This window comes from Silene latifolia, chromosome 11 (genome assembly GCF_048544455.1).
Source record: "Silene latifolia isolate original U9 population chromosome 11, ASM4854445v1, whole genome shotgun sequence".
NCBI classification, from domain to species: domain Eukaryota; kingdom Viridiplantae; phylum Streptophyta; class Magnoliopsida; order Caryophyllales; family Caryophyllaceae; genus Silene; species Silene latifolia.
In genome coordinates this window covers 87207699-87223449 of record NC_133536.1, presented here as the reverse complement: position 1 = coordinate 87223449, position 15751 = coordinate 87207699, and the positions used below count along the sequence as shown (strand labels likewise).

Genomic DNA, 15751 nt, shown 5'->3' with positions numbered 1-15751 from the left:
TTCCTCCTTTCCTCATAGTCCTCCCGATGGATTTGGTTCTTCATTACCCTCAGACAAGTTTAGGACCGAAATTCCCACTATCTCATTCATCGTCTTGCTTTTACGTGCATTCTCAGACGTAGGACCCCTGGTACCCAAAGCTTGACTCTTTTTCTGCACATCCTCAACAACTACCTCTTTTTGGTGTTTTTGCGTTTTTTGATTTTTGTGTGATGATTTTGTTTTTGATATAGATGCTGGCGATGTTGGCGGATTATCGCTGAAAACCATGATTGCCATTATTGAGCTTGCTAAAATTTAGGGTAAGATATTCCTAGGTTAAAGTTTTAGAGCGTTTTCTCTTTTTATCACTAAATATTTCGACAACACTTTTGTTTTCAATGTATTCACTTAAACTTGAAAAAATAAACATGATAACAATAAAAATATAACTAAGGGGGTGTTTGGTTGGAGGTTTTGGAAAGGATTGGAATGGATTCATCCATTCTATTTGGTTGGAGGTTTTTGGAATGGAGATAGATACCCAATGGATTCTAACTCCATTCAATCCCATACCTACCTATACACCCATGTTTCTAACTCCATTCCACCTTTTTACTACTAATATATCCATTTCAGAGCCGAACTAAACACTTATGAGCAAGTATGGAGTTCTAGCTCCATACATATATGGAGTCACAATCCATTCCAATACTTTGAACCAAACGACCCCTAAATAAAATTGCAAGAATTAGAATTATACTCAATGATGATAACATAAATAAAACAACTAATATGATAACAAATTATTAGTGAAATTATTGTGATGAGAAATGTAAAATAGAAATGCTATTAATAGTGATAATGCTAATAAAATGTAAAACAAGCTAATAATGCTAATGCTAATAAAAATGTAGACTATTAAATAACAATGACAAAGAACGATTTAACGAGATAAACAAGAATAGAAATTACCGTAACAAGAGAACTTGGAATATAAACAATAAGAACACAATATGAAACCCAAATAACTTGAATAAGAACTTGTATTATAAAGAACCAAATGCTTAATGGAAATTGTTTAACAAAAGGGAATGCTTAACAATATGTAAACTAATCTGAAACTTAAGAGAATTTATGTTGCTAAGAGTTTATTAGAGTGCAAAAAGATGGTAAAAAGATATATCCTACAATGACGGATTAAGGCCCCTATTTATAGTAAAATAGGGGCATAACGTAAAGTTTCATGATCAAGGCAGCCCCGATCGGGACTAGGCCACCCTGATCGGGGTCGCAGGAATTGTATGGGTAAAAATACCCTCTCATTTTCATCATGACGTGGCAACTCGCCATTGGGTAAAATAAAGGCACACAGATCAATGACAAGGCAGCAGGCTGCTAGACGCAAGGAAGAACAAGGGGGGATGAACCTAGACACTCAAGTGATGCAAAGGCCACGTTTGAATTAAATAACAAACAGCCAGTAGGAACGTTGAAATGGTCAGCATGAACATTGAGGTGATCGGCAACAGCTTTGACAAAGTCAGCAACCACTCCCTATTTCGTAGGGAATGGAGCATATGGTTAAGCATTTGTAGGAAACATGTGAAACAACTCAAGAGAGGGTATAAAAGTGCAACAAACACCAGATTCAAGGCATTCATTCATCAATTGACTCCACTCAAAGAAATATCACTCATCGTCTACAACAATCAACATCATTATCACACTTAGAATTTATACATCGTTCACATCATTTGTACTTAGTCATTTGTAGATCACAATTGTTCCTCCTGATCGTTCCAGCTAGGTTCACCCTCGAATACTATTACTACTAGTGGATCATTGGGGGGATACCGTTCCCCCGCGGTTTTTCCCACATTTGGGTTTCCCGCGTCACCATTTTGCTTGTGTCGTTTGTCTCTCTTTCTTTTCGTTTGTTTCTCTTTCGTACTAGTTGTTTATTTTCGTTCTCGCTATGTTCTTTCTACTGATCTACTTAAGTCTTTAATATCGTATTTTAATTGGAATAACCGCATTCACTCATAAATCTTTAGTCGGTAAAATCTTACCAAAACAATTTGGCGCCCACCGTGGGGCATTGTGGTTAAATCTTGGTTAAAATACCTCTTTTCGAAATATCCTAACATCTCTGTAGTTGATCATGTCAGGATCCAATCAGAACGTATCAGATCCGATGAGTACAACAGTGCAAACTCTAGTAATAGGGGCGACGCCAGACACCTCCAGTGTTCCAACAATGGCGGTCCCTACCATCAGAGTGACTGCAGGTCAGGCTCAGCCCCAAGTATCCGCAAAGCCTCCTTACTCCCCCAAAGTCACAGATCTGGGAGCAGGGAAGGCTGGCAAATCACCAGTTATTAATCATGTACCCAAGCCTAATAAAGATGGGAGTACACAGCGCCAGGATCACCAGGACACCTTGCAGGAGCCCGTCTTCCACGAGCATCACAACCGGATCCGGTACAGTAGTTGCTCCAAGGGATGACATCCTTGCAGCAGGCGGTAATAGGGCTGCAAAGGGACAACAAGTCCTTGCAGGAGAAGATAGATGCAGTGTCACCCGTGGGAACGACCCAGCAGATGGCAAGGTCAACACTCGGCCAGGGGAATGCCAGGGAGTACTCAGGGAGGCTACTGCCGCAAAATCTAGTAACCAGGCTCGATATGGATATGCTACCACCAGGGGTAACCACACCACCCGAGCAAGTATATCCAGCAGGAATAGTGGCCACCCAAGTTACGATCCAACCACCAGGGGTTCCACCACCACCAAAGGTTCCGTAAACGTACCCCATGGTACTCAATCCTATAGGATTAGGGGCACTAACTCCAGATCCCATATCAACAACCAGCAGTACGTCGGTGGTACCAGGGAGCAGTCTAGGGGAACAGTCAGTAAGAAACGCATACCCCGGGATGTGCTCTTATATGCCATATACTCCAGACAACCAGTTCAAGCCTATGGTGAACTCAACACCATTACCTGGAAGCTACATAGTAACTCCTTACATGCCATAAGGAACACCAAATCCATATGGGGTATACTCGGTACCCCACAACCAGGGTATGGGGGTAGGAAGCCATGTAGAACAACAGTTGCAGGATATCAGGTCCCTACTCAGCAAGGTTCCAGGGTTACCACGTCCCATGGAGGTAGCAACTCCAGAGTGCTATGCGGATTCCCCCTTTGTGGGCAGCATTGCCCTCGTCAGCATGCCAAAGGGGTTCACCACGCCAACAATGACGTTGCATGATGGAACAGAGGATCCGCTGGAGCACATCAACCAGTACGAACAAAAAATGATGGTGGTCGCAGCAACAGGGCCTGAAAAGGAGGCATGCATGTGCAAAGGATTCGGTTCCACCTTGTCAGGAGCTGCACTCCAATGGTTCGTTAACCTTCCCAACAAGTCTATTTCCAGCGTCACGGGGTTAGTGAACGTTTTCAATCAATAGTTCGCAAGCAGTCGCAAGACAGAAAAGTTATCCAGTGATCTATACCGGATCGTCCAGAGGTTCGAGGAGTCCACCAGGGATTATCTCGCCAGATTCAATGTGGAAAAAATATTTATCCCTAGGTGCGACCCTACAATGGCAGTAAACGCCTTCAGAAGGGGACTGCATCGCGACTCTGATTTATACAAGGATCTCACCAAGCATCCATGTGCCACCTTTGAGTAAGTGAAGCAAATGGCAGAGGCTACTTATCACCTAGATGTGGATGAGGATAGAAGGGACCTGTACGGAACAGAGTCTTCCAGCAGAAAAATCACTACAGAGAAAAAGAATGAAAGAGCCAAACCCTACAGCAAGAACATAGTGAACAAAGTCTCAGGAGAAATAGAGAGCACTGAGGCTCCACCTAACCTCAACGAGTATGGGTTCACCACTGGACTTGCTGGGGTATTCATGGAAATATGGGAGCTAGGGCAGAGGGCCATGTGGCCCAAGAAGCCTACCCCCAGGGAGAACGACAGAAGAGATACCAGCAAAAGGTGTGAATACCACAACGATATTGGCCAAAATACGGAAGATTGTATAGTACTACGAAAGGAAGTGAAGCACCTCTACAATGCTGGATGCTTGGATCACCTGCTCCCCAAGGGGGCAAAATCTGGAAAGGTCAATACTGCTGACCAGGCCCAACCATCCCCACCTCCACATTACTCAAAGGTCATGAGTGTCATCACAGGGGGGTCGGAGATATGTGGTCTCACTTATTCAGCAGCAAAGCGCCATGCAACCAAGGCTAAAGGAGATAAACTAGAGTTCTCCCTCAGGGTCAGCAGACAGGATCTACTAGCAATCTCATTCGACGAGGCAGACGTACCTGATGAGGCAGAACTCCACCATGACGCCTTGATCATTACCCTTTCTATAAGGAATTGCCTTATTAAAAAGATATTGGTAGATACAGGAAGCTCTGTGAATCTGATAATGCTGGACACCTTGAAAAACATGGGGTTCAGCGATAAATATTTGGTGCAAAAGGTCGTACCCTTGGTAGGCTTCAGCGGAGAAACTAAACAATCCATTGGTATAGATCCAAGTGTAATTATACACCGGTTAAATGTAGACCCCAGCTTTCCTCCAGTCCAGTAGAAAAGGCGGAAATTTGCTCCGGAAAGGAACGAGGTGATAAACCAGGAGGTATACAACCTCCTGGCAGCAGGCAAGATCAGGGAAGTTAACTACCCAGAATGGCTCTCGAATGTTGTGGTTATACCCAAGAAGAACAACAAGTAGAGAGTATGTGTTGATTTCACAGATCTTAACAAAGCTTGCCCAAAAGACCCGTTCCCCCTGCCGCACATTGATTCCATAGTAGATGCAACAGCATGGCACGAGCTACTTACCTAGCTTCCTCGAAGCTTGGAGTGGGTACAACCAGATAAAAATGGGCCCTAAGGATCAGGAGAAAACAGCCTTCAGATCTGATAGAGGCTTGTACTGCTACAATGTGATGCCCTTTGGCCTCAAGATTGCTGGTTCCACCTATCAGCGCCTGGTGAACAGAATATTCAAGGAGGAGATAGGGAGAACAATGGAAGTCTACATTGACGATATGGTAGTCAAATCCGAGAAGGCAGAATAACACATGTCCCACCTGGAAAATACCTTCTCGATCCTCAGAAAATACCATATTAAGCTGAACCCCCTGAAATGCACTTTTGGAGTCTCCTCGAGGAAATTCCTGGGGTACTTGGTGACGCCAAGAGGGATAGAGGCCAGCACGGAGCAAATCAAATCAGTACTCCAGTTAGAATCTCCTCAGAAGCCAAAGGACGTATAGAGGCTCCCAGGACGGGTAGCAACCCTAAACCGGTTCATATCAAGGTCCTCAGATAGGTGCCGATTGTTCTATGACATCCTGAGGAAGAGCCATAAGTTTGAATGGACGCAGGAGCATGAAAAGGCGTTTGGGGAGCTCAAGCAGTACCTAAGAACGCCCCTCCCCCTCCCCCCCCCCCCCTCTTCTCTCCAAGCCAAAACAGGGAGAACCACTATACTTGTATCTGTCAGTAACAGAGGCGACTGTAAGCGCTGTACTGGTACGAGAGCACGAAGGTATGCAGAAACCAGTATACTATATAAGCAAGTCTCTATTACCTGCAGAGACCAGGTACTTATCTCTACAAAAACTCGTTTTAGCACTTGTAACTGCTTCGTACAAATTGCGTCCCTATTTTGAGTCACATACAATTTCAGTCGTGACCAACTACCCCCTGAGAACCATAATGAGGAAACCTGAACTGTCAGGGAGAATGGTTAAGTGGTCTGTCTACCTGAGTGGGTACGACCTGAAATTTGAACCCCGAACAGCCATAAAGTCCCAAGCCCTAGCTAACTTTGTGTCAGACTTTAGTCCCACCCTTCAAGAACAAGCCGACAGTGAAATCTTGACCCTAAGTGAGGCTAAAGGGGAACAGGTATGGGAGTTACATGTTGATAGGTGATGTGACCATAATTAGAGCATATTTAGTCCCCGAATTAGCCTTGTTCCCATGCTTTTTAGTGCATATTTGGGTCATTTATTGTCATTAGTCCTTTGTTTTGCATATTCTTGGAGGTTTTGTGTCCTTGGTAGGAAAGGAGTGCAAACCTTGCATTTTCATGGCAAAATGAAGCTAAATTGATTGAATTCAATGACCAAGCATCAAGGAGAGACAAGATTAGAAGGCGTTTGTACATATTATAGTAGATGAGCAATGATGAGAAAAGATCCTTGCATCCCCGAGAAAATCCTCAAGGATTTTATGATGAAAAAGGAAGAAAAGAAGAAAGAAAGAAGCTGTAAGACAATCCGAGCGGATTGTCCCAAAGACGCCCGTCCAGCACCCACAATCCGAGCGTCTTCCTGCACAAGACGCCCGTCCAAAACGCCCAGAATCCGTCCGTCTTTCCCCTCTGTACGCCCGTCCAGAAACACCCAAATCCGCCCGTCCCGTGCCCTGGACGCCCGGATTCCCTTACAGCCATTTCGTCTTCTACAAGCTTCAAGGAAGGATGCGCATCTTTTTCTAAGACCGGCGAAAAAGAGACCGGAATCTCCCTAGATACCGGCGATTCCTCAAGGACTTAATCGTCATTTAAGCCCTTAGTTAACCCTAATTTATGTACCTAATCCCCACTATAAATACCCCATTAGTCTAATTAGAAGAGCATGTTCTTCTTAGCAATCTTTAGTGTAGTTAATATCAATCAAATCTCTCTTTAATCTTGTAATCAACATTTAATCAAGTTTTAATACAAGTTTCATTTCCTTAATTTCTCTCTTGTTCATCCTTTGTTTTGGGTAATTGAAGGTTATTTGGGTTATTATTAGGAGATTGACAACCTTCCAATCAAGCATCAAGTACTTCTATTATTCTTTGCTTTATTATTGGAATCATTAGTAGGTATAATTCTCTTAATCCCTTTTTAATTATTGTTAATTATCTTCATTTATTCATCATGTTTCACTTTGTTGGTATGATTGACAACCTTGCTAGCATGTTCAACATGATAATGAGTGAGTAGTTTCCTTAGCTAGGGTTAATGGGTAATTAGGGGAAACCAACATGGGGAATGATTCATGCTTGAATTAATATGTTTTCATAGTTTATTTGCTTGCTTGTTGTGATCTTAACTTATGCACATGTTATGTTTGATGAAATGCGAGCCTTTGAATCCTTGCATTTTTTACCCATCACGTATCTTTTCAATGAGACTTGTAAGACATAAACCAACTCGAGTCTCATTAGACCATGCATATAGTTGAGTAGGGAAGATTAAGTCGACTTGTAGGTGTTGTATAATCTAATCGATTCGGCACCGGGACCCAAACTTTTCTAGGATTGTAAGACATAAACCAACTCAATCCATCACAACAATAATTGCTTGCTTATAATTTGATAATATGTTTGTATGATCAATTCCCATGAATCCCTTATGACCCCATGACACCCTAGTGCCTTTTATCAATTGTTTACATCCCTTTTAATTATCTTGCTTGTTTACTTTTATTGCTATTTAGTTTAGTGATCTTCTACTTCAAACCCCAAATTGTGTAACCCTTAGACACCACTAGTTGCAATAGAAAATCTCATCTCAATTCCCGTCCCTTGGAATCCGACCTTTACTTGCCTTTTTACTAATTTTAGAGTTGTTTGTGAAGTTATAAATTGTGTTTTGGTCTAGGTGCTCCTAACGACAAGTAGTGAAAACTAAACCTCCTCGAGAGTCCGACCAAAAATGGCGCCATTGCCGGGGACGGTGTTAACTTGATTTAGATTTTCTTATATTGTTATTAGTTGTGTCTTTCTTTGCCTTGAGGAAGTAAAACTCCTCAAGGTTTGTTCTAATTATTTTCGAGTTGTTTGATATTTTGCATGTCTAGAAGATCACAAGGTAACTTGTTTCCCTTTGATCACGAAATTGAAAGGACTTTGACAACCAATAGAATACTTGCTAGGAGAACTTTGAGAGGTATTGGTGAGGTTGTAGATATTCAACCAAACATTATTGAGTTCATCAACCCTTTTGCAAGAGAAGGTGAGGAGAACCCAACACAAAATCCAACACAAAATCAACCCACAATGCCTAAGTTTTCATCACATTCCGTACCAACCGAGGAGAACCTACACAATGGTACTCCCACACCACAACATTTGACCGGAAATTTTATTGCCAAATCCGCATTAATCCAATTAGTCGAAAGAAGCCAATTTGGGGGGATGCCTAGTGAAGACCCTCACTCTCATATGGAGACTTTTTGCGACTATTGTGATGCGATTTCTCAAACCGGTGTAACTCAAGACCAAATTCGATGGGTCTTATTTCCTTTTTCTCTAATTGGCACCGCGAAACAATGGTTGAAAGGCCTTGTTAAGGCTACTCTCGGAATTGATTCTTAGAAGAAGTTGGCTCTAGCTTTCTACAAAAAGTTCTATCCACCGGAAAAGACTAACATGCTAAGAGCTCAAATTACGGGCTTTAAGCAAAGAGATGAAGAATCCTTGTATGAAGCTTGGGAGCGATTCAAAGGAATTTGTCGCTCATGTCCTCACCATGGACTTAGCGAGTGGTTCTTGGTACAACAATTTTGGAACGGTCTTTATGAAGATTCAAGAAACATTCTCAACATGGGATCAAATGGAATGTTCACCGAAGTTGATGACAATCAAACTTGGAACAAGATTGAGGAAATGGCGGTCCATAACTCACAATATAGTAGACCTCGCAAGGCTACTAGAGGAGGAAAGCATGAAGTGGACTCTATTACTCAATTGGGTGCTCAACTTAGTGCTCACATTGATACCATCAACTTGAAATTCGAAAAAGCTATGGCTAGACTTGAAGAAGCCTCAAAATCACCAAAGCATCATGTCAATGCCATGACGGCATCTTCATCAATCCCAAGTGTGATATGTGAGAATTGTGGAACTTTGGGACACGACCAAAGTTAATGTAAGGGAACAAATGAACAAGTGAATGCTTTTCAAGCATACAAGAGTGGTATCCCTCATTCAAACTATTACAATGAAAACACCAAATTCCACCCAAATCTCTCATACAAAAGCCAAAATGTTCAAAACCCTCAACCAACATACACCCCACCTCCCACGAGAAACAAAAATCAAAGACCCTTTTACAACCAAAACCAAGGTTACCAAAATCAAACTCCATACAATCAATAAAATGACCAAGGTTTTGATGTTCAAAAAGCGGTCCTCCAAATGCAAAAGAATCAACAAGAGTTTTTCACTCAAATGCAAAAGGATAGTTAAGCAAAGGAAATCACCATCAACAACATCCTAGCTCACACCAAAATGTTTGAAACCCAATTGACTCAACTAGCATCTTCAAGCTCACAAAGACAAAATGGGCAATTACCACCTCAAACTAATCCCCTAAAACATGAAACGGTTAGTGCCATTCACTTGAGAAGTGGTACAAGGTATGAAGCACCAAAGAAGCAAGTTGGGGATAAATTGTGGAAGGTAGTGACAAAGAAGAAATTGTGGAAAACTCCAAGGATGGAGAACCGTCAAAAGAAGAAGTTTCAAAGAAAAATGAAGACAAGGCCAAGGAGAAGGAGCCCATTGTGATTAGACTTCCTTTTCCGAGTCGTCAAGCCAAGCCCAAATTTGATGACCAACTTGAAAAATTTATGGAGATTGTGAAGAATTTGGAAGTCTCAATTCCTTTAACGGAATTAATCAATCACGTGCGCCTATGCAAAGTACATGAAAGACATCCTTACAAAGAAGAAGTCGATCCGGAAGCTTGAGACTATCGCCTTCACTAAGGTGAGTAGTACAATACTTCAAGGGAGTTCACCTCCACAACTTAAAGATCCGGGAAGCTTCTCAATACCGTGTACCATTGGCGACACCACGATCAACAAAGCCTTATGTGATCTAGGGGCTAGTGTGAGTGTTATGCCGTACTCGGTGAGTAAAAGGTTAGGGATAGGAGAGCTTAAATGCACCAAAATCACACTCTAAATGGCCGATAGATCGACGAAGACACCATTAGGGATATGGGAAGATGTTCCCGTAAGAGTTGGGAAATTTTTCATCCCGGTGGACTTTGTCATTGCTGACATGGAAGAAGACTCCAACATTCCAATCATTCTAGGATGACCTTTCTTGCACACCGCGGGTGCGGTGATTGATGTGAAGCATGGAGAGCTCACTCTAGAAGTGGGAGATGAGAGCATAACTTTCAATCTTGACAAGACCATGAGAGCTCCCCGTTTGCATGAACCATGTTTTATGGTTGATCATTATAGCCGGAAGGATGATAGGAAGAAGTCGGAATTCCAATGGAAGAAGAAAGTTGATGATGCTTCATTCAAAGAGCAAGAGAATTGTAACAAAGAGAGCTTGAAAAGCTCACCAAAGTTAAGCAATGAAGAGGATGACCTCATTGGCCAAGACAAGAAAGTGGGAGAGTTGTCTCTATCAACTCAAGAGATCTTTAGTGACCAAGTAGATGAAGTTTGTGGTCTTTGGGACGATGAGTTTGAAGGGATTTTCAATCCCTACATTGGTAATGCTATCGATAAAGACCAACATGAAGGACAACAAGTGCAAAGATCTATTGAGGATAATGAACAAGCTTTTGACTACTTCTTCAAGGTGTTGAGCAACATCAACAACACCTTGGACATGCCCCCATGACATCTCACTAAGGATGAGAGTTTGGTGGAGTCCTCCCTCAACCACCATTTGTAAATATTTCTAACTCCCTAACTCGCATTTTAATTCTTACATTGCATTTTTGTCATTTTTTTTGGATTTTTATGCTTTGATCAAGATAATTATCATTTTTGAGAGAAGTGAGGGAGGGACTAATGATTTAATTGATGTGTAGTGCTTTAGCTTAGTGTGGGGATAGCAATTGGCTAGGCTATTCATGCCTTAGTAGTGCCCCTACAATAAAGAACACGGGACTTGAATAATGAAAAATGACACGGGATATGCAAGTGCACGGATAGAACTGAATCCGGGTAGACTAGGAGGAATCTGAGCGTCCTTAAGGGGAATCCGCTCGTCTTTAGGGAATCCGCTCGTCTTCAGGGAATCCGAGCATCTTTGGCAGAATCCGTCCGTCCAATTGAACTGAAATTTTGAAAATTTGGGACTGTTGAAGAATCCGAGCGTCCCAGCAGAGAAGACGCTCGTCTTAAAGAATCCGCTCGTCTTTGCAGAAAGACGCCCGTCTTTTTGCCAGTACAAGATAAGAAAACTCGCTGTAACAGAATCCGCCCGTCTTCAGAGGAATACGCTCGTCCTGCAGTCGAAGAATCCGAGCGTCCCAGCTGAAAGACGCCCGTCTTTAGGAGAGAATTCCTGAACCCAGAATAGGCAGAATCCGAGCGTCCCGAAGGAAAAACACTCGTCTTCCCCTCCTGTTTCAAAATTTTCGGGTGTTTTTAAATACCCATCCCACATTCATTCCTTCATTCATTCATTCATTCAAAACACTACCAAAAACCCCCAAAACCCCAAAACCCTCATCCTCTCCATCACCAAAACAAGATTTCCTCAACCAAATTCAACAAAACCAAATCCAAACTTCCTTATAACAACAATTAATCACTCCTGTTCCAACAATAATCAATCCAAGCACCAAAATCTTCAACCTTTGAGTCGATTTTTGAATTAAAAAGGCAAAGCCTTTCATCTTAAAATCGATTTGGGTATAATTGGAAATTGAAGATTTTCACTCTTTTCTTGGTATATTCATCAATGGCAAGAACAAAAGGATCAACAAAGGCACTTAAGACAAAGGCACTCTCAACAAGGCAACAATTCCTTCAAGCAAAGAAAGCCTCATTGGCTATGGTGGTTGCTAATGCAAACTTGGAAGTTCAACAACAACAAAATCCTCCCTTGGAAGCACCAACAACAACTCCGGAAATTGCTCAATTATCAAACTATCTGGAGGTAATTTTCATTTCTAACTCCCATAGGGATACATTTGCCAAGTATGCTAGGAAATCCTTTCTACCCACCAAATTCATATGTGAAGATGCCTTGAACAAATTGGGTGTCCTTGAACAAACGAAAGCCTTCTTTGAAGCCATGGGGTTGGGAAAATTGTTTGCTACAAGAGAATTGACATACCCCTCCCTTACCTTGGAATTCTTGAGTTCATTGAAAGTGACTAAGGTAGAGACTAGAGAAAACATCGAGTTTCGCCTTGCCAATGTGAGTAGGCGCATCACCTTTGATGTTTTGAGTAAAGCATTAGGTCTTAGTGATACACCTCGTTATTATTAGAAGCCCTAAAAGTATGACCCCGCTCCTCTTTGGGAGGCGATTTCCGGGAAGAAATTTGAGAACTTTCATGCTTTTCGCGCTCTATTAGTCCACCATCCGGGCATTAGAGTGTGGCACAAGGTCATCGGGAATACTATCATCGCAAGAAAAGACACTAACCACTTTACCAAGCTCGATTGTGTTCTACCTGAGTCGGCCTTAAATATTGGAAGGGAATTCACCAAGCCTTACAATGCTCTAAGACTTTTGGTGGAAAAATGGCTCAATGTTGATTGTGGAAAGGAAGGCACTGCTTTTATCGTAAATGGAGGTCTAGTTACTCTCTTGGCCAAGTATTTTGATCCAAATTTCAACAAGGATAGCAAGTATGTGGCAAAAAGAGGGGGTCATCTCATTGACATGGATGCCATGATTAACAAGTACAAGTGGGTCAAGCATAATCCTCTTGACACCAAATATGGGTGGCTCACCAATGACGCTAGATCTTTTACTTTGCCCTCCAAAAGATGCCGTTTGAGTGTCCATCGAACGAACTACCTTCTTCCCCTCTCAAAGGAAGCCCAGTACATCATCCGTCAACAAAGGGGCGAAATTAAAATGCCCTCCTCCTCCATTGTCACACCACCCTATCCATTCAAATATCAAAAGTTCAAACCCGAAGGTGTTGAAGTGAGCAATGACTACATGACTCTACTTATGCAAGAGATGCACAAACAAGCTGATACGTCTGTCGTGTACCTATCAAAAATAAACTAACTAAACTAACTATATAGCTAGGGAAGTCAGGTCGATCTCCTCAGGGAGGCAAGATATCTGTAGAAGTCCGTCTATTTGGTCACAAATGGGGGGGGGGGGGGTTGATTGAATTGTTTTCTAAACTACAAAGTTTAAAGGAAGAGAAGTAGAGACAAGAGCAGTAAAAGCAAGAAAATAGGATTAAACTATCAGATAGAGAAGGGACATGTCGGGAATTCGGTTCACTACAGTAGTCCAGTGACTCAGCTGTAAACAACTCAGACGAATTAATACAAGACGGATGTGGAAAGGTCCTTTCGGTCCACTTTCTATTCTAAAATACCACTAACTTAACTTTCATCCTCGTCAGGGTAGTTTACTATTCATAGCAGGCCTATTTAGTCCAATCTTTCGATCTAGGATTAATTTTAGTCAGATTAAAGAGATGACTCAGAAGCGTGCACTCAACTAAGTCGATAAATACAATTAAATTGCTATGGTGACAGAATCTCACAATTAATTCATCTATTTCATTTACTACATCGTCACATTCCTACCGCAGATCCCCTAATCCCAACATGCATTAAATTTAGCTACTCATATCGCTAGTAATATCAAAACTAACAATCAACAATGAATTAACAATAAACATAATGAAATAACGAATAAAATGCATAAAAGTAAATTAGGGCAAAGGAGTAAATGAAGTAAACAAGGAATTAAAGCAAACAAACGATTGATTATTATTAAGAGAAGAGAAAGGAATTACAATCGTGCGAATCCGGCATAAAGAACAATCGAATCCGAGCAAAATAATTCCCAAAGTAAAGTTACAGTGAAGAGCAATGTAGTACGCAGTAAAGTTTGATAGTAGGAAAATTAGATAATGAAAAGATCCTAATAACCTAGTAAATGCGTGCTTAAATAGGAAAATAGATAAGTTTATCGAAATAAAACAACTCACAGGCTAATTAAAGCCCACGCCAGCAGAAACCACTCGATCGAGTGGAATAAAACCACTCGATCGAGCAAAACTCAGGACAATCTACTCGATCGAGTAGAATAGTTACTCGATCGAGTAACCTCTCTTTCAGCACATCTGGATCGAGTAGAAAACCACTCGATCGACCAACCATGGATACAGAAACCATTCGATCGAGTAAATAAACCACTCGATCGAGTCTTCTGTCTTCAATTCAGCTCTATCTCGTCACCGACTGCCTCGTAAACCGTGCCTTGACGCTACCCAACGCAGTATCTCACTCTGGAAAATCCCGTCTCCTCTAAATGCATGCAAAAAGGACGAAAAAGGGTACGATTCCACTACTTTCGCGTTCATTTCTACAAAACGGACAAAACGAACCAAAGTAGCCAATTCGGGGCAAAATACTATATAAACAGTATAAAAATGCATGGAAATACGTGCTAAAATAGGCTAAAACGACTATACATTAGGCACGTATCAAATCTCCCCAAACCGAACCTTTACTCGTCCTCGAGTAAACTAAAATGCAACTAAAGGAACGGAAATGATAACTCAGAGCTAGCTTAACTTGTCTACTTGAACCAATTTAATGCAACAAAAACTAACAGTTATAGCTAAGCAGTCAATACGCAAACGAGTTGTAAGCTGTTCAGAAATATAGCCAACCTATCGACCTTGCAAGACCAACAAAATCGGACTCTCTCGTGGTCACTCTTCTCTCATGAAGCAAAGGGTGAATGTTATATGTAAAAGAGAGAAGGAAAGACAGTCACTCACCTAACTGCGACCTACATAGCATGCATGCAACAAAAATGAAAGACAATTCAAGTACTAATGCACACACTCCAACCAATAATGTCCGTCACAGCCGAGGGCTTTCAAATAATATGGGAATAGTGAGGTTCAGGTGAGAAAAGGCAAAACCAGTTATGGAAATGTGGAGGTAAAAGCGTCAAGCTAGTTCCTAACAGGACCATAATAAACCATCCGAATCTCAACTGACTGAAAAAACTAAGTACAAGTGCCCTTCATTTGGCACAAAGCTCACTAAACTCAAACACAATCTCCTCAAAAATATAGAATAGGAATGGAGGAGTTAGACGGTCACAAACTTCCTTTTTTTAATACCGTCTAAATGAATCGAATCAAACAAATCAAACCTTTTTCAAACTTCTTTTTCTTTTCTCTTTAACGTAAATCAGCTTCCTCTTTTTTTCATTTTTCATTTTTTTTTCTTTTTTTTCTTTTCTTTTCTCACGTTTTTCAGCCTTTCTTTTTTTTTCAATTCTTTTTTTCTTTCTTTTCTCCTTCCTCTATTTACACCAACTCCATATAAAGAGATACGGGCCAAACTGCAGACGGGAAATCATACCACAAAAGACATACTAAACTAGCTTGACTAGGCAGGCTTAATTTGGGATGTAGCTAATGTGTCAAAAAGGCATGTTTTGGCTTATGTGGAGCTAAATGGGTGAAAAATATAAGGAAAAGGAAATTTGCAAGCACCTTCCTACATGTGACAACAACCACAAACCCGAATATGTGCATTTGACAAGAAATTGAATGTCATAAAAGTGCAAAAAAGATGAACATGCTATGCAAGGAGTACTACTCTCAATTCCTAATGAACCGGTCATGAATATCACCAGTTATGGGCCCTAAAACTCAGAATTTATCAAGTAGTTTGCCAATTTGTCAAGTCAAGTCTAAACAGTCAGCTATATTTGAACAGAAACTCGTAGATTATGCGTATGAC

General features: G+C 41.3%; 1 non-coding gene across 1 annotated transcript; it reads right to left on the bottom strand.

Annotated features, from left to right (window-relative positions):
* Positions 1–8453: 8453 nt before the first annotated feature.
* Positions 8454–8560, bottom strand: LOC141616361 (small nucleolar RNA R71). Its single transcript, XR_012530713.1, has one exon. It is a non-coding gene; the product is annotated as a small nucleolar RNA R71 (small nucleolar RNA).
* Between the last annotated feature and the right edge of the window lie 7191 nt (positions 8561–15751).